The 26,442-nt window shown below is 36.3% G+C and overlaps 1 long non-coding RNA gene across 1 annotated transcript in view; it reads left to right on the top strand.

Annotated features, from left to right (window-relative positions):
• The window catches only part of LOC137502188 (uncharacterized), a 106,275-nt gene extending 83,582 nt beyond the window's left edge, over window positions 1–22,693 (top strand). Inside the window, exon 2 of the long non-coding RNA XR_011018706.1 lies at window positions 22,486–22,693. This is a non-coding gene — a long non-coding RNA (uncharacterized lncRNA). The remainder of the gene's footprint in view (window positions 1–22,485) is intronic.
• Window positions 22,694–26,442: the final 3,749 nt, after the last annotated feature.

The following is a 26,442-nucleotide window of genomic DNA, read 5'->3' as shown; positions in this document are numbered from 1 at the left end:
CATTTGATGGTAAAATAAATACTTCACTTCATTTAAAAATACAATTTGAAGGTCAACATCACAAACAACATGGAATTGAAACCAGGACCTTGCTAGAAACATAATACTTCCGAAAACATTGCTCTTTGAAAAGCAAAATGCACATGCAAACAAAAAAGTCAATATGTCGATTACAATAATATAGCATGCATTTTTACATTCCAAAAGTAATAACCAGGTACGAAGAAGGGTCCAAACATTTCTGAACTGACATGCCGAGGTGACAAAAAGTGTCATTTGTAACAAAATGGAGCTCTATGTAATCAACCAGTTTCATTTCCCTAACTGAGTTAAGGAGCAGTCATTAGCACATGTATTTTTTTTTTTTTTTAAAGATGTCATCAGTTAATAGCAGGATGTTGAAAATTCAGTCTTGGTCTGAAATTAAATTCATGAAAGAACTGCCAGTACTTCTACTGAACCACTCTTAAATACCAATTATCTAGTCCTACAATAAATACTGTAAAACAGGAAAGACTTCTGAAGTAGATCATGGATCTGGCTTTTACTGCTTCATCTCTATTATCCCAACAGAACAGCACAGACTACTGTGCACTGGTGTATGATGGCAAACCGGTTTCTTGGAAGCACAGGTCAAATAATTAGGAGACTGTCTAAACTAGGTGATTTTCTGTACTCTAACAGATCTCACAATGAACATGATGTTTATTCAACATTATTTTCATAACTATTGTATGCTTGGAATAGTAATGAGGACGGCTCTAGACTCTGATACCTACAATTTTGCAGATACACAAAGAGATGCAGATCCCTTTTGTAAAAATCATGCTAATCAGGAGGCATGGACATTTCATAATGGGTCAATATCAAGAGTCAAACAGAAAGATCTTAGGGATGCATGTATACCAAGAAAATAGAAAGGTATATTATTAATGAAGCAAAATGTTTATTTTATTAATTTAAGTACTTTTTTTACAAGTTGCTTTAAGTCACACCAACACAGATAGCTCTTATTGATGGTGTCTTTCAGTAGTTTTTTTTTTTTTTTTTTTTGCTATTTGCTTTACGACGCACCGACACAGATATGTCTTACGGCGACGATGGGATAGGAAAGGCCTAGGAATTGGAAGGAAGCGGCCGTGGCCTTAATTAAGGTACAGCCCCAGCATTTTCCTGGTGTGAAAATGGGAAACCACGGAAAACCATCTTCAGGGCTGCCGACAGTGGGGCTCGAACCCACGATCTCCCGATTACTGGATACTGGCCGCACTTAAGCGACTGCAGCTATCGAGCTCGGTTTTCAGTAGTTTTATGATGATGGAATTCGCATACTACTGGCAACTCTTCTCTATTTACCTTCAAAACAACTAAAGAATTGTGAATTTGTAAGTTGCAATGTTGCTTTACATTCACAACTGCATTGTCTTTCCTTTCTGAAGATGGTTATAGTAAAGCCTTTGCACGAGATGGTAGCCATAAGATGTCTACTTGAGGAGAAAACTACTAGTAAAAACAAAACAAAACTAGAGGATTTATAGAGGTAATTAAATGTTAGTAATGGTTTTCTGAAGAAAAAAAAATATATACATGAAACAATTTTTAGTTTGTTTGCAAGTGCATGCTTTTGCATTAATGTATACAGATTAACTTTAACTTTGTGAAAATATCCCTACATGACAGAGGAGAATGGTGGACATATTTTCAATAACCTCAATTTTGCAGACTTGTGCTAACTAACTCTATGGAGGTGAGTTATACCAGTTCAGAGGGGGAAACAAAAAGGATGAAGATATCTGCAGAATTTTGCCTAAAAAGGAAGTGTTCTGGAATATGTACAAGCAAAATGTGGGCAGATGATTATGAAAATGACTGTATAGAAAACTAACTTCTCATGTAATCAAATTTTCTTTATGCCACTTGAATATTTTCTATAATGGGAGATTGTGTTAGCGGTTGGTAAAACCCTTTTGTTAAAGTGATGCAGTGATTCAGAACAGATCTGGAACACACAAATACAGAAAAAGTTGTAAAACTTAAGGTGTGAATCTGACCAACTGCAAACCAAAAAAATTAAGCAATAATGATCTCTTGCACAAGTTGCTCGAAAGAAATTTGGGTGATACAATGAAGATTTATCATTAAAAAAAAAAACCACCAGGATTACACTAGACCAGAAATATTTGGGCCCCAATATAATAATTCAAGATGATTCAAACCTCAATACAACTTAATATCAGATGGTCATGGCAGAAGCAAACAAAAAAGATACATTCACTCATGATTTTAGAATCTGAAGTACACCATAGAAACTAGCAATATTTAACAAAACATGGCCTTACAAAGACTGCCATGCTATAGAAAAATTAATTACACTGGGTGGACAATAAATAATAATAATAGTTAAATAAGTTTAAACAGACTATAACATTATCTATTTAACTGTAGATTAAATCTTACCAAAAAGTAGAAACTACCAACAGTTTACAGAAGAACTACCCTAAAGTCTAAATCAAATAAATAAGCAAGTACATCTGTTTTAACAGGTTCGAAGTTCAATTAACTTTTAAAATATTTACAATAGACAGCTTTAAGAATTTTTATAAAATTAATTTCTTCCTTTTTTATCTGTCTGCTTTTCCATACTCTACCAAATACACAGTATATACTTTAGAACATTGGTTACTTTCCTGTACTAAAGACCAGACTGTTTACAAGAAATGCTCCAAGACTAAGGCCTCTAAAACACGTTATACTGTATTTGAAAAAACAAAAAAATCTAAATAATGTTGGTGATAGGTCCATTTAAATCTGGACTTGATTCCTATTCTATTAATGCCCAAACAATACATTTAATTCAAAAAATATCTCTCTCTCTCATTCACTACCAGAAAAATATCACATGGCCTTGGCTGCCGAGGTGAAATCTTGTTACTTGTAACCAACTGGGTAACTCGTATGGCAATACCACCTCACTTCTCATTTCCCTAGTACACCTCTTCAGTGATGACTAGGCCATCTATGACAGCCGATGGCAGAGCCTTAGGGCTGAAGACTGAACATACAACATACATTCTCCTCGGCAAGTTATTAAACTGCAGTTAATATATTAACATAACTGACAACTCCATGGAGAGAAGTCAGAACGCACAGAGTTCGAATTTAGCCAGGTGGACACGCCAGCTGGGGCTGCCTAGTCATGTCTAGGTCTTTGGAGTTTCCTCAGCTCATATCCAATATTAGAAGTGAGAATTTTGAAATCAGTTCATGAAACCAAAGAATCTCCAAATAGTACATCACAGCAAACTACAAAACAGACTAATTCAAAACTGACCATAATCATGTTCAAGGGTATAATCAGCTAGATTCTTGTGTGCAAACTGGCAGGTTCAATCCTAGCAAAAGTGGACTGACTTCGGCAAAAAAAAAATCCATAGCTCATGTTGTTCAAGTCAGTATGTAAATATATTCCTGATCTACACTATAAGTGTTTTCCTGGTAAAACTGTATCTCTTGCTGTTCCATATTGTTAACTCTCTGTTTTGCTCCAGAAAGTATTACTTTTTAAAAATAGGCCTCGTATAATTAACTGAACTTTGAAAATACCACGCAAATATGAAGTTTCTGTAGTTTCCGGTAAGTGGTGCTGGCTATCCTTCAGACATAACTGGTCATTTGTCAAGCATTTCAGAAATAGTTAATTAATCACTATACAGCTGTCAGTTTACGAGTATATTGAGTAAGTATTACGATTGTCGATAAGCTTGAATATTATGACCAGTATGGAAGAACTTCTATACAGACATACCGAATGATGAAGGCAGTTTAAGGTAATTTGCCAGCACAAAAGAAAGTCGAACATGAAAGTATTGTTGATAACCTACTTTGCCATCAGTAATGTTATGCACCACAAATTTCTACCCGAGGATCAAACAGGGAACCACTGGCATTTCTTGAAATCTTGACGCGTTAGAAAGTGTCAGGAGAAGAAAAAAACCAACCCAGACTTATGGAGAAACAACTGCTGGAGTCCTCACCATTATAATATGCCAGCTCACGAATCACTGTTGATTCGTGAATTTCTGACGAACACGAAGACTACTGTGCTTCCATCCACCTTACCTGGCCTAGCCTTAAAGAACTGTTTCCAAAGTTTGATTATTTTTCAAACAGGTCTCGGACATTGTCTATGGTGATGTGATCTATTACAGAGAACACAATGTCTTAATTGACACACGAGTTACCCAGCTGGAGACAAATCTAATGACTTGCAATCAGGAGATGAGGCTATGTGATATCTTATTCCTCACAACAAAGTTAAATAATCATTTAATGAGGATAGGCACAGAAAGATGTTTTGTGTAAATGAAGTAGTGCTTAAGGTACCATCCAACAGCACTTAATGAAGACTAAATAGGAACTTGCCAGCCCAGTGGTGTAGGGGAAGCGTGCCTGCCTCTCGCCTGGAGGCCCCGGGTTCGATTCCTGGCCAGGTCAGGGATTTTTCTCTCGACCTGAGGGCTGGTTCGAGGTCCACTCAGCCTACTTGATTAGAATTGAGGAGCTATCTGACGGTGAGATGGTGGCCCCAGTCTCGAAAGCCCCAGAATAACGGCTGAGAGGATGCGTTGTGCAGACCACACGGCCCCTCGTAATCTGCAGGCCTTTGGGCTGAGCAGCGGTCGCTGGGCTGGCCAGAGCCCTTTCAAGGATGTTAAGTGCCGTGGGGTTTGGTTCGGTAAATAGGAACTTGCTGCAATATTTTAAAAAACCTGTTTTTTTCTATGACAATCACAAATTTTATTCAAGAAATATATATTTAAGTCTTGGAGCAGCCTTGCTGCAGGTACACACATTCAGCAACAATTATTCTTGTATTGTTGAAAATTCATTCATACAATATATTATCAATCATATCAAATCTATGAGTTCATGATGTTAGATGCATACCTATTGCCTAAGCACCCTTACATTACTTACACATGAACATGCTAAAGTAAAAGATCTTTATTTCATAACAGACAAATCAAGAAAAAACAATATTCTGATCTAGGGGTCCTTACTTCTTTCTATAAATATAAGAAAGAAATAATAGCTAAGAAATAAGGCTACAGCACATGAAACTGAGCACCTTTGTTTAATCTCACAAACTAAATACTTGTAAGATATGCATCAACATCATAATAATTAACATATTCAATCACTCATTTTCTGATAAATTTCTGCAGCTCTTCAACAATTAATACAACAATACTCATACCATCACAATCGTAGATGTTTCAGCGACTACTATATTCCATCTTATAATATCAACAATATTTATATAAGAACCTTCACTGAACACAATCAAGAACATTACAATAAAATGAACATCTTCCTTCCAATGAAAGTTGAAGATCTGCTAGTGAGATTCATATCCCGCTACAAACAAAATACTAAGGTTCTGATTTAGTTTCGCATTCTTGTAATAAAAATTCATGGTCATGTAGGTTAGACACAGCAGTAAAGCACAAACATTGTCATGATATTTGGATGAGTCAAATTCTCCATGTCGACAAGAAACATTCACCAACACATCCTGATCTTGATAAAACATTGTGAGCATTACCATTTTAGAATCAGGAGATAACTGGACTTGAGGGCTGTCAAACACTAGCAAACATACACTTCAGAAAATATTAAACATCTATTGAAGATATTTAAAAAAACTGGTCCATAAGTACATAATTATTAAGCAATTTGTATGGTATGAAGAAAGATGATTTTGTGTGGTGCAACTGGTTATAAAGTGCTGTTCAAAATTCTGTTTCCATCCTTTGCAAGAAACACACAACCTCAAAAATGAGGTAAAAATGGTCAATTTTTGCCACTCCTGAAAGCAGAAGTTTCCTTCTAGAGTATGATAATGGTGTATGGCTGGGGAGGTCCTTTGAGTCAAAGCTCCATGGGCAACCTGCAAGTCTGTGAAGATGGGGTCCTTCCTAGGATGAAAGCTAGTGTTGGAAACAGTGCATGCACACACAGAGTCTATGAGACAAGAGGAGGTAAGCGATGAAGGTTAAAATCTTTGACTTAGCTGGAAATTGAACCCTGGACCCCTTGGTGCAAAGGCATGCATGCTAACCAGTTAGCCATGGAGCAGGACTTCTAAGAGGATGAACCGCCATGAGATTAACAAGTACATTTATGTAGATTTTAGAGAAAAATCAAATTTTAATTGTTGCATGGAATTCTTTGGTGGTTTTTCACCTATAACTCCTTCAGTTTTACATAAAATTTGTCTATTATGATTCTTCCTCAAGAACAGCTACATATAAAAAATTTCACAAAATTTTAAGTGAATCAATCAATCAATCAATCAATCAATCAATCAATCAATCAATCAATCAATCAATCAATCAATATAGTAAGTAATGAAATATAAGGTCAGAATAGCTTTCTTTGTTTACTCATTAACCAAGACCACAATTTATGTAACACCTACAATTCTGACTTGAGCATACACCATTTCAAATGCAAAAAAACTGGAAAATTTTGCATGAAACTTGGTACAGAGATGAAGTAACATATGACCCTAACAAATAAACCTAAAAAGCAAAAGCTCAGAGACATTGGTCTCCTCTTATGCTTGGCACAGTTGTTTGCATTTCATGATTATATGAAACTGTTGTTCTAGTATTTTCACTAGTATCTATACTAACACTGGCTGCAAGATTTTGACACACATTCCCATACCCTTCGTACAAAAGTGCTTGTGAAAAGCAGAAGTATTCTGACAACTGTACATAACCTTGTTTCAAAAATGGAAACACTTTGTGTGTAAATCGGGGCACATCATGACATGACGCCAATGTGAGATCTATTCATGTTTTGTGCAGGTATACCTTAGCTGTGTCTTTCACTTATATGCCTGATAATGTTTGATCCTCTGCAATCAGATTTAATCTGCCTCTGCCTCTGCCTCTGCCATACTGAACACGCCCAGGTAAGGAAGAGAACAATGGATGTCATGCGCCAATATTCCAAGGTTTAGTTTTCAACATTTTATATTGCCATTAAATGAGAATAAAATTGATTTAAACAATGTCGCTCACCATTTTTCTTCAAAATCAGAGAGATCAAGTTGTGACTATTTCTTGCGAGTATTCTTCTATATCCACTTGATGAAGTAATGAAGTTCCACACTTGAGCAACAGATCAAATACCAAAGTCAGGCATATCCATGTAAAACTAGAATCACTCTTTGCTACAGTGTATGTAGTGCTATGTTATGTAATTAGCTTCTATTAAAAGCTACAAATTACAGAGGTAACTGGTATTAACACTTCACCGTGTATGGAACAATTTTGTTTGGCAATTGGAACTTTGGTCATTCACAGTATGAATTCTGAAGAGGAGGCTGTACTTGTTTTGTTCATGCGGCGATGCAGAAAAACGTGGAGAATGTGGTTACATACAATTGTAGAAGTTTGGCTACAGTTTGGGCAGTTTTATTCTCTATACCATGAATTTTGCAATCATCTGGATAAGTTTTTCCAGTTCTTCAGAATGTTTAAAAAATTTTCAATGAGCTACTACAGGAAATTGGATCAATTATTTCAAGCACAAATAGATATTTTGATGAGGAAGGCCATATCGACATTAATAACTGCCAGTGGAAACTTGTTGTCACGATGTGGCTGACATGTCACTCATGCAAAAAGGAAAGTACTGCATTTGGTCTGTAGTCAGTAGACGGGATTGGCGACAGTGGTTCACGTGTGGTTGACAAAGCGTTCATCTGAAGAGGGGAAGAATTTTTCCTACTGCATTATATATTAACAGTATAGTGGCGACAAACGACCACACACGGACCACTTTTTGCAGTCGACGACAGAGAGAAACGTTTGTAAGGGCCCTTAACTTTGCCAATGTTATACTTGAGCAAGGTTTCAATTAATTGGGGTGATTTAAACAAAATATTAAGGTGAATGTCAAAACTACTCTCAGTTCTCAACTGAAAGTCCACTAAATGATAATGAATAGAACAAGACTGACGGCACGAGCTGGTTTAAACAAATGTGAGACTGTGATCATGCCCGATAAGGTATTATTTTGACTTAAGTTATAACCCTTTCAGAGCCAAGGATATAATTTTTACAAAAGTATGAGTTGTACGTTTCTTCATGCTCGAAAACAATGATAAATTACTTGAAAAATACTTTAAAAATCAACACATTTATTTTACGAAAATTTACAATGCACACATTTCTGTGATGTGGACTGTACCCATTAATTAACCTCTTTGTCTTTATCATAAGTCAATTTTAATTGTAATTAAACAGCATTTTCAAAATAAATGACACATAGTCTTTTAGTTGTGTAACACACAGTTTTACTTCACTTCATGAGATTTTCTAAATAAACTTTCTTTCTTTTAAATGCATATTACAGTATTTTAACAGTTAAATTTTATTAATTGCATACTGCACTGTATTTTATGAAGATTTCTGAAACCACTTACATCTCTTGACACACATCAACATTTCACAATCGAGTGCTCAACTGGACTGACAGAAATTGACGGGGTCAGGAATGAAGATATGCAGAACACCCTTGGTGTGGCACCAATATCTGTAAAAATCTCAAGAGTCCCCTCTCAGATGGTATGGCCACATAAAAACGAAGGCAAGATCGTGACAAGGATACCCATTGGTCCAGAAAATGGCCAAAGATGAAATGGAAGGACCGAATGGAACCTAATATACGATTCTGGTCTCACTGAGGATGATGCCTTCTACCAACTTTTAAGGCGAAGACAGGCTTAACTTACAGATCCTGCTGCAACGTAGGAACTATGTAAGGGAGAAGAGAAGAGGGTTATAAGGGCAGGTGCTCATGAATGATTCTTTTTGTCAAGCAACAGTTTCATCACTTTAACGAAAGGTATAGAGAATGGAGATACGAGCATATAGCGACCTGACATTTTAGTTCCGACAGCCGGCAACTTTTGTGTGACCAAACTTTCACCATGTGTGCTATCTATAATGAGTTCTCCCAAAACAGGCGATGAAATGTCATTCGGCGATATAACAGCTACAGTGCAACTGTCAGTGCTTGAGCACTTACCACAAGATAAGGATAATGACAATGATTTATTGATTGACAAAGTTCAATGAAGAGCATCTTTGTACAATAAAGCATTGAAAGGGTATTCTAAAGTGAATATGAAGGAAAGATTGTGGCAGGTTGTATGTGAACAACTACAATACTGCATGGGAAAGATTGTCCAAAAAACCAAAACATAAAACCAGGTATGTTATCACTAGGGGACAGATTTGAGCATATTTGCATATTTTATTCCTTAGTAGGAAATTATATGCTGCTACCATTATATGAATGCGTTTTAGGTTATTTGCAACCAAAGGACGAGATTTTACAGTGCACATACCTGTATATTGAATTAGTCCATACATATTTCAGCTTTTAGTGCATATAAAAGCTTATTTTGTTGATTGTTTTTAGCAATCTACTACTTACAACAAGATTAAGAATACGGACAACCAGAAGGAAAAGTACAGGAGAGAGACATAGTAAAACATTATACTTATTTATTGCAATAATGCAATTAAAGAATATTCAGTGCACTGTTGTGTTAGTGAATAATACATTGAGGGTAATTCTATAGCAATCAACAAAGCATTAATTAATTAAAGGCACTGCTGACTCAAATGCATAATATTGAGACGGTATGATATATACATGAAAAGCTGAGATAATTAATACAAGAAGCCGTCTTATTGTCAACTTCGCAAGAATTTGACAGTTGTTACGCAGAACACTGCATTATGATTGGGGTGGAAGTAACAGGAAGTGTTCATAGACTTATTTACGCTTGCTAAACTCAAATTTCACCACCTGTCAACAATAACAAGGGCATTCTAATGAAATTTCCTGCTTTTCACTTGCCAACATAGTAAATTAAAATAATTTGCTTAAAAACTAAAAATAAGTTATCATATTTTGTTTTTGAACACAGCATATGTTGTTATTTTCAGTGCATATATCCTGTTTTTTAAGTCCATACATGGATGCATATTTTGCTGCTTTTTTCGTGCATTTAGGTCAATAGCTTAGTTGCTGACTTCCCACCCAGAAGGCTGAGGTTCGAATGCTGGTCAATCCTGGGTTGAGATTTTTATCTCAAAAATCACGTGCCGTCAGGAAGGGCATCTGGCCTTAACCCTAGAACTGGTATCATCATCATAATTTTCCCTTATCCAGCTCCTGCCAGGTCAGGGTATTTATGGCACTTCTCCATCTTCCTCTTTACTTCCACGATCTTGTTCCAGTCTACATTTAGTCTTCTTATGCCGCTCTTCACTGATTTAATCCACCTTTTTCTAGGTCTTCCTCTTGCTCTCTTGCCCTTGCACTTTGCCTCCAGCATCTGTCTTGGAATTCTATTCCTCCATCCTCTTTACATGTCCAAACCACCTTAGTTTATTCTTCTCAATTCTCTCATTTAGCTTTCCTATCCCAACTTCCTTCCTAACATCATCATTTCTCACTCTGCCTTTCCTTGTAACTGGTAACACTTTGGTACCTGCTGTAGTGGCACTGTCAAATATTTGGCATGTTTGTATTTATTCACATAATTTCCTCAATTCATTAACAGATGTCATGACAGTCTGCTTTCTGGAATCTATAAACTTGACCATATTAATGGCCTAAAGTGGCCTGTACTGACTACTTACAGTGACAATCTTACTGCAATGAAAATAAAGAGGCCATAATGAGTCCACCTTGTCAATACTATTAAAAAAACTATATAATATGTATTATTTAATGGTACGTTTTGAGAAAAGATAATTCTCTTCTTCAGTGAATTAATACTTCACTAATTCCAATGACTTGATTAAAATTATAAAACAATTAGATCACTTAAACAATTGAAATACAGATATTACATAAATGTATTATTCTCGTCTTCAAAGATCTTAAACTAATAAAATGGTCCACTCCGACAACAACTGTTCTTCTAGAACTGTGAATGTAAATCAGCTGTGGCAAGCAATGTATTGCAGGTAACGGGAAAGTAGTAGGGTATTGAATTCTTAACTCTTATTGGAAGAGCGTTCTAAACCTTGACAGGAAGAAAGGTCGTAGATTCATTATCATTTATTTTTTAAACACATGAGTTTGCCATTTTAACAAGTTTTCCTTGGCTAAATTTTCATTTAAATTTATGTCACTATTTTACCTTTTTGTGACAGACAAGTAGATAAACAGTTTCTTCAAGATATTCATGTGAACTGTGTACAATAATTTCATATCCTTTTCTATATTCCTAAAACTAGGATTGTTGTTATGCAAATGTTCGTGCGTAGCTGAATATCTTCTGTGTTTCACTGCATTCTTTTAGATTTTAATGAATTAGATACGAACAGTTCACAACGGAATCTAAAAAGAATAAAACTCTAAATTATTTTATTTTGGCATTACAATAATTAGAAATAATAACTGATTCAAATACCAAATATTTAGGAAACCTACACAAATTAATACCATTATTAGAAAAGATTCTAATCACCCTGGTCAACATAAAAAAAAAAAAAAAAAAAAAAAAGACGACTTCCTATGGTATAATTTATAGAGCATTTAACACTCCCTTAAAAAAAGACAACTTTGATAAGGAAATTTAAATAATTCATGAAACTGCAAAAGTAATGGATATTCTAAGCATTACATTAGGAGAATAAATAATTAAATTATGGAAATGCCTAAAACAACTCTACTTAATGGCAAAAATATAAAATGAAATGCAGTGCTCTCATATAAAAATAAACACTCATATGAATTGTCTAACATTAAAAAAAAAGGACATTGAAATAGTGTATAGAACTAACAACAACAATTTTTTTTTTGCTAGTGGCTTTATATCGCACCGACACAGATAGGTCTTATGGCGATGAAGGGATAGGAAAGGCCTAGGAGTTGGAAGGAAGCGACCGTGGCCTTAAATAAGGTACAGCCCCAGCATTTGCCTGGTGTGAAAATGGGAAACCATGGAAAACCATCTTCAGGGCTGCCGACAGTGGGATTCGAACTCGCTGTCTCCCGGATGCAAGTTGACAGCCATGCGCCTCTAACCGCACGGCCAACTCGCCCAGTTAAAAAAAATTAATTCACACAAAATTGAAAGACTCAGTCAATATCATAGAACAGGTGTTTAGGCTTGACCTGTCAGGAATGTCAAAAAAAAACCCGTACATCGGACAATCAGGAAGAAGTTTAGAAATTCTATATAAAGAGCACATGAATGCAGTGAAACACAGAAAATATTCAACTATGTGCGTACATATGCATAAAAACAATCATACTTTTACAAATATAGAAAAGGATACAAATTACTGTGCAGAGTTCAGAAATGGAATTACATGAATATCTTGGAGAAATTTTTTATCTACTTGTCACAAAAAGGTAATAGTGACTTAGATTTGAATGAAATTTTAGTAGAAGAAAACTTGTTTACATTGATAAACCCATGTGTAAAAAAAGGAGAAAATTAAGAAACCATAAGAAAAAGGAGATTGCAATTTTTTGGACATATAGATCGAATCACAAATGAAGAGATACTGAATCGAATTGGTGAGAGGAGATCGATTTGGCTAAATTTGACGAGAAGAAGAGACAGAATCATAGGACACAACTTAAGACACCCAGGACTTGTTCAGTTGGTTTTTGAAGGAAGTGTAGGTGGTAAGAACGGTAGGGGTAGACCAAGGTATGAATATGACAAGCAGATTAGAGCAGATGTAGGATGCAATAGTTACGTAGAAATGAAAAGGTTAGCACAGGATAGGGTGGCATGGAGAGCTGCATCAAACCAGTCTATGGACTGATGACTCAAACAACAACATTTACAGAATGGATGATTCCAGATTAAAAAAAAGGATTTTCAAGTACCTTTGGCACAAAAAGCCAACAACTAGCTGGATTCAAAGAAGTAAAGAAAGATTTAAAAAGAAATAATATAAGAAAAGAAGAAATTAGAAAGAGCGTAGTAAGTATGGAAGGATTCCAAGGAAGATTGAACAAGAAGCCTGGAGTGAAATGGTCCGAGGACAGAAGGAAACAGCATAGTGAAAGGATGAAAGATGGAAGGAGCAGAAGAGAAAACAAAGTATGAAGAACTGAACCGAAATTGGCACGTGGTTCTTAGCAGGCCTCATCGGAAAGTAGAAGAAGAATGAATCTACGACCTTTATCCCTATCAAGGTTTAGAACATTCTTCCAATAAGAGTTAAGAAGTCACTACCCTACTACTTTCCCGTTACCTGCAATACATAGCATGCCACAGCTTATTTACATTCACAGTCCTAGAAGAACAAGTATATGGTGTTATCTGAGGGGACCATTTTATTATTTTAAGACCGGGCGAGTTGGTCGTGCGCGTGGAGGCGCGCGGCTGTGAGCTTGCATCCGAGAGATAGTAGGTTCGAATCCCACTATCGGCAGCCCTGAAGATGGTTTTCCGTGGTTTCCCATTTTCACACCAGGCAAATGCTGGGGCTGTACCTTAATTAAGGCCACGGCCGCTTCCTTCCAACTCCTAGGCCTTTCCTATCCCATCGTCGCCATAAGACCTATCTGTGTCGGTGCGACGTAAAGCCCCTAGCAAAAAAAAAAACAAAAAAAAACACATTATGTAATAGCTGTATTTCAAATATTTATGCAATGTTTTGATAATAATTGAACATCTAATTATTTCATAATTTTAAACAAGTCACTGGAATTTTTAAAATGTTAGTTCGCTGGAGAAGAGAGCAGAATGATCTTTTCTCAAAACATGTACGAATTCTCAATGTCCACAGCAGTTGTCAACTCTTGGTCAGTTCAGTTTCATTCATAATTACAACCTCTTTGGGCACAATTTCATGGAAATAAATGAATCAAATTTTTCTGTCCATCTGTTTGAGTGCCACTGCCTATATGAAAATTATAATTACAAAAATTTCAAAAATATTACATTTTTAAATTTATCCCTACATAAAATTTTAAAAATATTAAATTTTTCAAATTTATCACTACATAAAATTTTAAAAATATTAAATTTTCATAATATTTTACTAATGTTTGTTTATTCATTTATATGGTGAATTATGATATAATACTTCTTTAAATTGTGGGCTAAACAAAAGATAGTGTTATATTGTTTTTATTCTTTGATTGACTTCACTGATGAAGGGAATGCACAATGTTCCTAAGACGTGTATGAATAAATAATTTTCAATTATAAAAAGTGTACTGACAAGGTGGACCCAACACAAACTATTTGAAATAGTTTTTTTAAACAATTTTAACAAACCTTCATGCACTTTGCTTTGCTATTCTATTTCATTGTTTTCTGTATGTGTATACATACACATTATTTAATTGATTATATACATCTTTAGTATAGCGTAGTATAGTGGCATCTTCATTACAGAACATTAATAATGAAGTAATGCAAAATTTGTTGGAAGATGAAAGTGAACTTAGAGGATATTGAGAATGAACCAACTGATTCCAGGAAATGTGTAACAGCTGTTCTTTTGCATCAAATACTGGAAAGTGAAAGTAAATGAGATACCCCTACAGGAAAAGATAGAAAAATCAAGTCTGCAGTGGTATGGACATGTTAAGAGAATGGGAGAAAAGAGGATACCAAGAAAGATGTTAGAAATGGAGATAAAGGGAAGGAGACTGCAGGAAGACCGAGAGACAGATGGCTGCAAGGTGTAAAGAAGAACACTGAGGCAAGAGGAGAGAACTAAACAACAGTGAGAGATGAGAAGTGGTGGATGGACAGAAAACGACGGAGAAGCTTATGTTCCAAGCAGAATCACCCTGTGGTTGGAAACTGCTCCAGATGATGATGAAAGTGATGATGAGCCTGTCACTACTGTAACTGATGTTACAGTCAGAAGCCATGGTAAGTGGTCTACGACAATTGAATACCTTTTGTACGAAGGTAATCCCAAAAATAAGGTCTCCTATTTTTTTAATAAACACATACACCTGTTTATTTCTACAATGGTTTACATCACTTTACAGCTTGAACATTTAGCTATTTTTCTACATAATCATCATTTCGGTCGATGCAATTTTGTAGACGCTGTGACAGTTTTTGTATGCCCATGTCATGTTAGCTCACCGCCATGCTGTTCAGGAAGTTGTGAGCGGCGCTTCGGGAAACTTCAGGAACCAAAGTGCAGAGATCATCCAGGGAGATCTGTTGATCTTCACGCATGATTTGCTCAACCTTCACGACTGTCTCGATGGAAAACTGACGGTCTCCTGCTCCTTTGTTCATTCGTCGTGAATTTCAGTCCGACCGGCTGCAAACTCTCTACACCACTTACGAACATTTTTGACATTCATGCACGATTCACCATACACTTCCGTCAATTGGTGATGGATTTCAATTGGTTCAGTATCTTCTGTGTTCAAAATCCGAATAACTGTGCGCACTTCACAGTAACATCCAACAGGAGCTCCATTCTCAACGGCTACCAAGCCAAGACTGAGTGCCTCAGTGCAGCGTGCGCATGTTTATATGCGAGCGCGGGAAACTCTCTTCACAATATTGTGACCAACAGCCACACAAACAGAGTTCTGTATTTATAAAAAAAATAGGAGACCTTATTTTTGAGATTACCCTTGTATTTTAGCACTCACATACGGACCACAACTGCATGAGAAACAAATAAGTATGCTGCCAATTTCATTTCCAAAAATAAAGATTATTTGGCCAGCCATCCACAGTAGGCGTAAGTGGAAAGATGTGTAAGTTGCCATGCTCAAAAAATTCATTGGCATTTCTCTGAACATGGGCCTTGCAATTCGAAAGAACACTGCACATTACTGGAAACAACTCTCCTCTCAGAAAATAGAGTTTTATTCAAACATTATGCCTCTAAAAGTATTTCAAATCATTAGCAATTTCTGCATGTAATCTCCAGTGATCCCATTCCTTGTGGTACACCTGGATTCGACCCTTGGCACAAAGACTACTTGAACATGAAATTCAAGAGTCACTATGTACCACAAAAATACATTCCAGATTTTGACTAAAAAAGTTTCAATTGTGCGAAAACCAGACAGGTTATGTGCTTCACATAGAGAATTATAGCGGCAAAACCTTAGCCTATATGAAACATGAGCACCTGAGGGTCTTGCCGATCATGTAGTCATGCAGTTGACAGAAGCTTGTAATTTGTATGGAAAAGGGTACCACCTGATTACAGGCATTTTTTATACAATAAAAATTGTAAACCAGTGTTCTTTTTATCAGCAGGTGTCAGTGCTGAAGGTAAATTAGGGTGAAGCAAAAGAGGGAAAGAAAGTGTAAAACCCATAATAATTGGGGAGAACAGTAAGGGAATGCGAGGGGTTGATCTTGCGGACAAAAGCGTGTACTACATTACTTCTAATAAGCCCACACGAAGGTAATTGATAAAATAGATTTTTCAATTTGTTGGGACATTGTTGCTCAGAATGCATGCATTATTCATTCAAAGAATGCAGATCCCCCCTCCCCCCAAAATGGATAAATACAGATTTGTTGTGTCCATTATTGAGGATCTGTGCAGGGAGGATCCACCAGCTAATAATCCAGTTCCCACTGAAAATGAAGATGGACAGAAGCATGAATTTACTCACCTGCCAGGACACATTGTATGTAGACCCTCATCAAAGAAGGGGGTAGGTCAAGCTACTGGTGTCCTGCATGTAATGTTGGCCTGAACTGGAGCACTCCTTCAGAAGTAGTCCCAGAGCCAAGAGGAGTAAGCGACACAGGGTGAATCAAAGTAATGATTGCATGCCAATACTCTTTCCCTAATATTTTCAAGAATATCTCTCAGAGTTATCAATCTTTTGTTAGTGCATTACAGATATATCAATCACAATCTGTATATTTCATTTGTTTGTGGCATGTTTAACTTCTGTGTACACATGATCAAAAGTTTTATTATTATTTTTGAATTTAGGAATTACAATTTTTGAACTGACTACATTTTTCCAGTTAAAAAAAAAATACACAATTTTGTGTCAGCACGACAATTCTCAATGTATTAGCTTTACACAGATATATAAATCTTCATAATTTTATTTCATACCTAGTGGATATTTTTTATTTTAGTTAGACAAGTATGGCTGCAACAACAAGATTTGACATTACCAGTTCTAGGGTTAAATAACTACAAGACCAAAGTGTGCCTGGGAAGCTCCAGTGATTCCAGAAATACCTGGGAGGAAAATTTATGGATTTGCCCCCCCCCCCCCCCTCCGTTACCTCACTAATAGGATCTTATATGAATGCCACATATACACGAATAATCCATGTATATTTTTTCCAGAATTTAGCGAGGAAAAAATGGGGGTGCATGCATTATTTGAAATATGGTTTGGTACTGGTACTGCCTCACCTCAAACAATAGATCCCTTTACACTATACAGCTGTCCGGCCTTGGTCTATGTGCTGTTAGCAGGAAATTAGAAGTGAAGTATGAACCAAGTGTTACGTATGGCTACAAGTTCTTGTTATCACTGAAATGAAACGGCGTATGGCTTTTAGTACTGGGATGTCCGAGGACTTTGGCTCGCCAGGTACAGGTCTTTTTATTTGACTCCCGTAGGCGACTTGTGCGTCATGATTGTTACCACTCGTTCATGCCTAAAGAAAGCTTAGCATTACTGAAGATGCAGAGAACAATGGAAAACACACACCACGAAGAAAGCACGATGTCAGAGGAAGCTGTATTCCTGATTGGTGAAAAAAAAAACTTCACGAAAAAAAGCCTGGGCATTTAGCAGCCAAAAAGCGAAGCATCCAAACCTTGGAAAAAGGCTATGTGATTATGTACACGATACGAACCAACAGAGATATGCAGTTACAAGTGAAAGCTTTGGCGATAGCCAAGGAACTAGGCATTATCGGCTTCAAAGCTAACTGGGGCTGGCTAACAAGATTTTTAAAATCACAATGGATTTTACTTCTGGAGAAAAACTAGCATTGCTTTCAGGTGAATACAAGGAAGAGATAGTGAATTTTTATTGCTATGTAATAAATTTGCATCGAGAACATGCATATATACTATCACAAATTGGTAATGCGGAGCAATTACAGGTCTATTTTTCAAATACAGCTCAACAACACCGTCAACAAAAAGGAGGAATACAGTGTAATGATAAGAACTTATGGCGATGAAAAACTAAGGTTGTTTATAACTGGCGATGGACGATAGCTACCACTTTACATGATATTTAAAAGAAAAACAAAAAACTCTGGAGCAGTGAAAGGCGTACTGGTGAGAGCAAATCTGAAAGGGTGGATGGACAGCGACCGTGTGTTTTGCAACATCACCTAGGTGCGCTGTAAATTTATATAGCATGTTGGTCCTAGACAGCTTCCATGGACACACAACTCAAGAAGTGCGACAGAAGTTGCAAAAAGGGGAAATTTATTTGGTGATTATCCCTAGAGGCTTAACACCCATCCTCCAACCACTAGATGTGTGTATAAACCGAGCATTCAAAGCAGCACCAAATCAGCTATACATGCAATGGACAACTGATGATAAAGACTAGTTCACGCAGAGTAGAATGACCAAGCGGTCTGATGTGACTCGGATTTGAGAGTGGGTAAAACGCGAACGGATCACGCTCCATGGGAAGATGGCGACAACAAATATGATTCTTCCACTAGTGATTATGATGAATAGAGGTAACAGAACATGCAATTATTGAATTAATATTTTATTGCACATATTTCAATATCGATAAAAAATGTAATTTGCATTTTCTTTTCCTACTGTATATAGAGTCCTGGATGCTTCTGCAACAGCATGTGAAGATTATGACACATTTCTTAAAACAAATTTATATTTTATTAAATTTTCTTGTAAATAAAACACAAAATAAGAAAATTTTCCCTTCTAAAATTAGGGTACACAGATATGGCGTATTCATGTATATACAGTAATACAACATTTTTATCACAACTGTAATGGTCATGGACCTCCTTACCCTTCTGGAAATAGAGTGTGACTGGACTGAATACTGATATAGGTTTAGACTGAAACAAGTTAGTCATAAAAGCTGAGTATGTTTTTATATAGTGGGGAACATATAGAGTGGTGAAATATTGAGTGTTCACTACAATATATATATAAAATTTACAGCTATAGTTTTACATACTGCCATGGAACAGATTCTTGGGGTGATATGAAGTAAGTTGCAAAATAGTTCCTTACATTGGTAGCAGTAAAAGTTCACCTTTCAGGGATGCTTGATGTGCTTTCAAGTTCACACACGTAAAAAGTGTCCGTGAATTGTATACCATCTTTGAGTCGTACTTAATTATGAAGTACAGAGAATGCCATATCAATATCATCACAAGACTCTATGTTTGCAGGAGGGATCTATGTAAAATTAATAATCTGTTGCATAAAATTCCAAATGTACATCTACCGTTCAGTGTGTTCTCGTATAATGATAATTATAAATTAGTTTCAGGTACGTAGGAAACTTTTTCCAAGTAATTTATGTTTCAACAATCCTAATGCCTCATTCACAACACAAAATGGCGTTACTTTCCTATTCTCGTCGCTAAACAGATGACTATCATTATATAGGCCCAATGTGTTGTTCTTCACTCGTTTACCCATATTAAAATAAGGTAGAATCATTTGTTGTCACAGATGACCCAATGTTAATATACACAAGCGCAAAAACTGGTAATCCGTGTTCACCCAAGCCATAAGCACTATTGAGAAATCTCTCTTGCAGTGGTGATACTGAAAACCACTACATTGAGGTTCAATAATTTTTACATGCTTCCCATACACTGCTTCAAATATGTTTAGAAAACTGACTGTGTGCATACAACTGATTGCTATTTTTAACCAATCTTCTCCCCCCCCCCAGCATGTACAGGGGTTATAAAATTCTCCCTATTTACGAGTATGTAGAATTCACTATTTCTCTCACTGCCGTCATGCCAATTAAGTATTATGGAAAAGGTGATATTAGTGTGCACCTGTAGCAACATACCTGAAAATGTTTTTCTTATATAGGGCATAAAGTTGAAAATCTTTAGAGAATTCCGTACAAAAAAGATATAAAGCCTGGGCAGGCAGCACATGAACGAAGGAAGCATTAATGTTTCAACAAGCGGCTGTTTCTATTGCCAATCATGTGGGTATGTTCAATAAGTTGCAAGGTGGCTGTAATTGTGGCAGAGGATGAAGATGAAGATCACATTACAGCAAGGCTGAAGTATCAATGGAGACAAATCCTCATCCTTGAATAAGCACAAAGTGTACAAAAAAAAATCTTGCAAAGAATTATTATTGATGGTTAGGATTTCGCCACAAATGATCTTTGCTCCAATACGGCTGATGATGACCCCTAGATGGGTCGAAACTAGTACCGTATAATTTTGTAAATTTGTGAATATATTGTATTGAAAAGGTGGAAACATTTAAGTTATTATTATTATTACTTAAAGAATTATTATTACAAATATGTTACGAAGAATCATTATTACAAATATTACAGAAAAAGAAAGAGAACCATGATCAAAACAGAAATTTTGCCCTTTCTCTTGTGTAGAAAGAGGAACCAATGAACAAAAAAACTGATGCTCAAATCAAAGCTCTACAAGTTTTCAAGAGTAAACCGTTTACCCCAAACTACTATCCAGCTTGGTCGTTTGGATATTCAACATTCAGAACATTACATTCCTGTTAATCACTTTACTGTTTCACAGGTATGAATTGTCAAGTCGTGCACACTGGAAATATGGTATATCATCAAATATATCCCCAAGGTACCTGCCTTAAGCAGATCTATCTCCCCAGATATCTCCTACCTTTCATAATAGATCTGATATTCCAATGGGTCATCCAACAAGCGATTCCAGTGATTGTATGTTTCTAATTTTTCTGAGAACTCTGATAATTTTAATATGATCTTCAATAAAGCCATGACATGTGAAGTAAACATACATAATTTAAGTTTACAACAATCTAACAATATGTTGCATAAACCTTACCTTAAAGTTACAGTGAGATATTCCTCCAGTGGAATAGCTGAATGTATGTTTGTACTTTGACGAATTAGAGTGGATCCCAAAAGATGGATCAGCTTCTCAAAGTATATCCACACTAAGAAATATCTAAAAAAGACATGGTAGGCTTTTCTAGGAACAGCTCCTAAGAGTTATTTATTTATTTATTTATTTATTTATTTATTTATTTGAAAAATGAAAATACACAGCCTGTTTCCAGTCATTCCACTGGGTCAGGAATGGAATGAATGAAGGCCCCATCTAGCAGCGAGGATCGGAATTGTGCCGGGTGAGGAAGCCTGTCACACTTCTCTGGGGCAATGATTAGTGACTGACATATGAAATGAAATGATATTGGAGAGTGTTGCTGGAATGAAAGATGACAGGGAAAACCTGTCCTGCTTCCGCTTTGTCCAGCACAAATCTAACATGGACTGGGATGTGAACCACGGAACCCTGCGGTGAGAGGCTGGCGCACTGCTGCCTGAGCCACGGAGTATCACTATTTATTTATTTATTTATTTATTATTATTATTATTAACTTTACTGGCCACATTGGAACACTTGAGCCACGTTCACTTTCTGTTTGGTTCTTGCGATCCGACTAATATATTTTCATTTGCTCCGATTAGAATTTTCTCAATTAGTCTGAAATCTCTACAGCCCTTTCATGTATCATTTCTGCTGAGACTTTGTCCTAAGAAGGGTGTTCATTTTCTTTTTGTTCTCTGCATCCACTGTCTAACATGCATTGTATTTGGAAATGAAAATGAAAATCCACATCCTGTTTCCAGTCATTCGACCGGGTGAGGAATGGAATGAATGAAGCCCCAATCTAGTGGTGAGGATAGGAATTGTGGCAGCTGCCGAAGCCTGTCGCACTCCTCTGGGGCAATGATTCATGAATGACAGATGAAATGAAATGATATTGGAGAGTGTTGCTGGAATGAATTATGACAGGGAAAACTGGAGTACCTGGAGAAAAACCTGTCCTGCCTCCACTTTGTCCAGCACAAATCTCAAATGGAGTGACCAGGATTGGAACCACAGAACCAAGTGGTGAGAGGCCGGCACGCTGCCGCCTGAGCCACGGAGGCTCTTGTATTTGGAAATAATAAGTTAAAATTTTCACATAATTCTATTTATCCAATTAAATTTCCATTAGCATAACTTATAGCAAAATTTTGATGAATACTGGTTGAGGCCAGCACTGCTAGTTCAAGCCATTTCATTCAGTCTTATTCAATCCCTTATTGAGTCTAGCTTTCTCCTGCATACGTTTTCTACAGGCCTCTGCCCCGTTGTTATTCATATATTTGGACATTTATGTAAAGTTAAAGAAATTTGTAAATTTTCAGTCACAAAACCAACAATATGTTTTTATTTTCCAGATTTTTCAGATAGATCTCGCCGAGATGAGTCAAATTACACCTCACACGTCTCTGTGGGACATCTATATGCCAAGCTACACCAAGCGGTAACTGACTTTCAACTGCCAAAAACATACCTTTCCTTGTGATGGCATCATATGCACTAAGTCAGCTATTGCAGCCCTGTCTTGTGTAATCATCCTTCTACTTAAAAAAAAAAAAAAAAGAACTATAACTTTTTGTGTTACATGAATAGCATTAGACCGATTCTTTGCCGGAGACCCCCTAAGTTAGAATGAATCCACATCAAAACTTTCCATAATATGTCTGCAGTTTCTTACTAAAAAAAGTAAAAATTTCCCTTCAGCAGTCTCTCATTCCAAGCTGGATGAAACAAATCAACATTTGTTTATTTAATTTATTTCCGATCACTAGCAGAAACCAATGAAATCACTTCAATGTCCATTGTATAAATGATAAATAGTAAGGCAACAATGACAAAATTGTTGCATAACAAAAAAAATTGTTTGTGTGCACCTGGCCTAAATTCTGTAAGAAAGGGTATTGCATTCAACAGTCAAAAAAGTACTAATAATATCCAATGCTCATTTACTCTATACTGGGGAAAACTTCCTCATGAAAATCCAAACTTCAAATGATGTTAAGATTAAAATTAATAATGGAGAAATAATGGCAGCCAAGGATTTTATCACCCTTAATTTTAAAATGAACTCCAAAAGTGATTGTGACTCTGCACCCCTGAAAATAAGCAATGGCTGGTACTTGGAAGGAATGTGAGGATAGGCTTGGAAAATATCAGGAAAAGCAGGGACATCACCGAAAGAGCAATATGCACACTGATTGTGCCATTGTTTTCCCCATAGTAACTTACGCCGACAAAACAAGGACCCTGAAGAAAGCTGACAAGGAGATTGATGCATTTGAGCTATGGTGTTGGTGTTATCTACCTGGAATACAGTGGGCTGCCAGAATTATTCATTAAAATGTCTTCTAACAGGTCAAGTCTAAACTCTCCTTAGAAGGAAACATAGTGAGATAAAAGTTATCCTACTTAAGTCACATAATGAGAAGTAGTATCTCCTTGGAAAAAAAATGTTGCACTGGAATAATAGGTGGCAAATGAAAATGGAAGGCCAAGATAATGTTCGTCAGATGGTGACCGATTGCTAATGGAAAGAAGTTGCATGGAACACAGATGAATGGGGACATGTGATCGATGAGACGAGCAAGAGCTGTACTCGACTGAACAGAATATAGAGAAATAATTAAAAGAATTGTTGAACATAATTAATAAACTAAATTTTGTGGTCAAAGTCAATTTACTAGTTAATTATTTACTATGCTTCATGCTGGTGAAGCTTCCCTGTTGCCTTAATTGTGGACAGAAAAAGATGGGTCTATCAAGCAAAACAGCATTAAGGTCTGTCTATAAGGCATATTTTATTCTGCCTTCAGCATAAGGAACATCCAAACAGGACCAGGGAGAAGGTTGGTCTTAATTAGTTTTTGAGCCAGGATTTATTTATATTTGACACTTGACAATTACAGATGCCTACACAGCAATCTTTTTTCCCAAAGCCTTCCATTATTCAGCCAGAAATAGGGTAAATATGAGGTGCTACCCAGAATTTCTGCAATTCTGAACATGCTGCAAAAACAAGCGGGGATGCCAAGTTCCAATGCCAGGTGTCTCTTGGTGTATGTCTCAAATATTAAGCCTGCTAACTGGCATCCTGTAACTCCAAGTGTTTTGTAAGTTTCAGTGTTTTCCTTTCCACCATGTTACTGTGTTCCTGTGAACTTTAATACAGTTGATACTAAGAACAAAGAATCTGCATTAAATTTTGCTTCACGCTCAATAAAAACTGTGGTTGAAACACATCACATGCTAAAGGCAGCTTTTGGTGACCAAGATTTAAGTCAAGCACTAACATCTGAGGGTTTTAAGCATTTCAAAGAAGGCAGAGAATCTGTGGAAGATAATAAATATTATGGTTGGTCCTCACACAACTTTTGAAATTATTGCAAAGGCATTTTGAAATAACTGAGGGAAGATGTGAGCAGCAGATGGTTTGAGATGTGGCACAGTGGGGACGGATTGCTGCAGCACCCACCCAACATGACTACTATATTGCAAACCCCCATTCCTAGGCTTCTACCACTTCCCTAACTCTAAGTTACAGGTTGGCGTTTTGACCCATTACCAACTACATATAGACAAAACATCAATTTAAAGTTCACTCCCAAAGAACTGACAGTAAGAAATTTGACACTCAAAACTGCATGAACACAAGAAAGATGACAGACTCATAGTGACATGATGAGGAAGTATTTGAAAGTTAAAAAGTACAAGAAGACTAATGCTAACTAATGGTTGTACGTGTTCCTTAGAGGGCTGAACACATAATATACTGTATATACTGTATATACTATATATACATAATATACTGTATATAATGTCCCATTAACTAGTTTGATTATGGTTCTCGGAGAGGGTGAGGTGCTGGAGTTTTATTCCAGAGGAGTTCTTTTACGTGTTGGTAAATCTACCGACATGAGGTTGGCATATCAGAGCACCTCCAAATTCTACCAGACTAAGCTAGGATCAAACCTGCCAATCTGGGCTAAAGACCATATGAACCACTTAGTTCACCATCAGTAAAGAAATCTTTACTGAAGTACGGTAGTGTACTCATTCAGCGATTCCCACATGCTCTGCATAATTCATAATTTATCATTCCCAGAACATCAGAAGAACATGTACTTACTGAGCCAAATATTTTACACGAATTATTTATTACACAAGATTCAATCTTTACGTACTGGTATAGCCATGTTTCCCATAGCAAATCCAAACTTTTGAAAGGAGAATTATCATGTCATGAAAGGTTAGGAATTAGTGAGGAATGACCTGATCTAGTAAGCCCGCAAGAAATCCATGAAAGTTCAAAATTTTATCATACCACTGAAACTAAGACCAATATCCTCTACTGTAATGAAGGCTACATCCAATAAATTTGGACTTCCATGTGTTTCATTTGTGTGCACACTAACCACACATGTTTACATGGTAAGTTATTCATCTCCATCAGTTTCATATTTGGGTTACTACATCACCAACCAACTAGATTCTGGCAAAGATCTTTTCTCCCTAATAGTTCAACGAAAGCTGCTTCAAGCCAGCATTCTTACCTGGACATTTTGATAAGAGTTTAGGGTAACTATTTATCCTTAACTGTGGCTGATAACATTAAAATTAAGACCAATATCTTGTACTATCATTTGTCTCTAAATCTGAAAAATAATAGTTCTATTTTTACTGTCCAGTAATTTAAGGATAGATTCTGTAGAACACAATGCTGTCTCTCTCGTAAAATTAAAAAAAAAAAAAAAAAAGAAATATTCACTGATTTACAAAGGCATTCTAGAATTGTGTTTTAGGTGACAGCCTGATATTGCAGTAGACAAGAAGTAAAATCCACTGTTAAGTCTAGATGTATGCAGTTTTAAATGCTTTCACTGACTTGACTGAGTTGACAGATGGTAGACTCAAAATACAGTATTTACCATTTAAATGTTACACATCAAATAGAACCTACAGGCTTGTATCTCAACTCTGACACATAAACCCCCTTATACAAGTAGGTTTAAATGTTCCACACAGATTCTGTAAACAATTTTTACTGTACAAAATTGATGAAGTCAATTTTATGTGCTGCTTAGATTACCTGAATAAGAAATGCTGTATCCAAGATCTGAGCACCAAATATGAGATTTATGCTCTTGGAAGAATTGAGACAGCCTGAAGAAAATTGAGACTAGGATAATTTCTTTTTAGTTAAATGATATCAATAAGGTAATATTTCATTTCAGTCTGCTACTGGTTAGATTGAAGTAACAGCAAACATAATATTGAGCATTAACAAACACAAAATAGGAGTATCAACACACTTAACA

This window comes from Anabrus simplex, chromosome 9, assembly GCF_040414725.1.
Source record: "Anabrus simplex isolate iqAnaSimp1 chromosome 9, ASM4041472v1, whole genome shotgun sequence".
In the NCBI taxonomy this organism is placed as follows: Eukaryota; Metazoa; Arthropoda; class Insecta; order Orthoptera; family Tettigoniidae; genus Anabrus; species Anabrus simplex.
The sequence above is the reverse complement of the archived record's forward strand: the minus strand, read 5'-3'. Positions and strand labels throughout refer to the sequence as shown.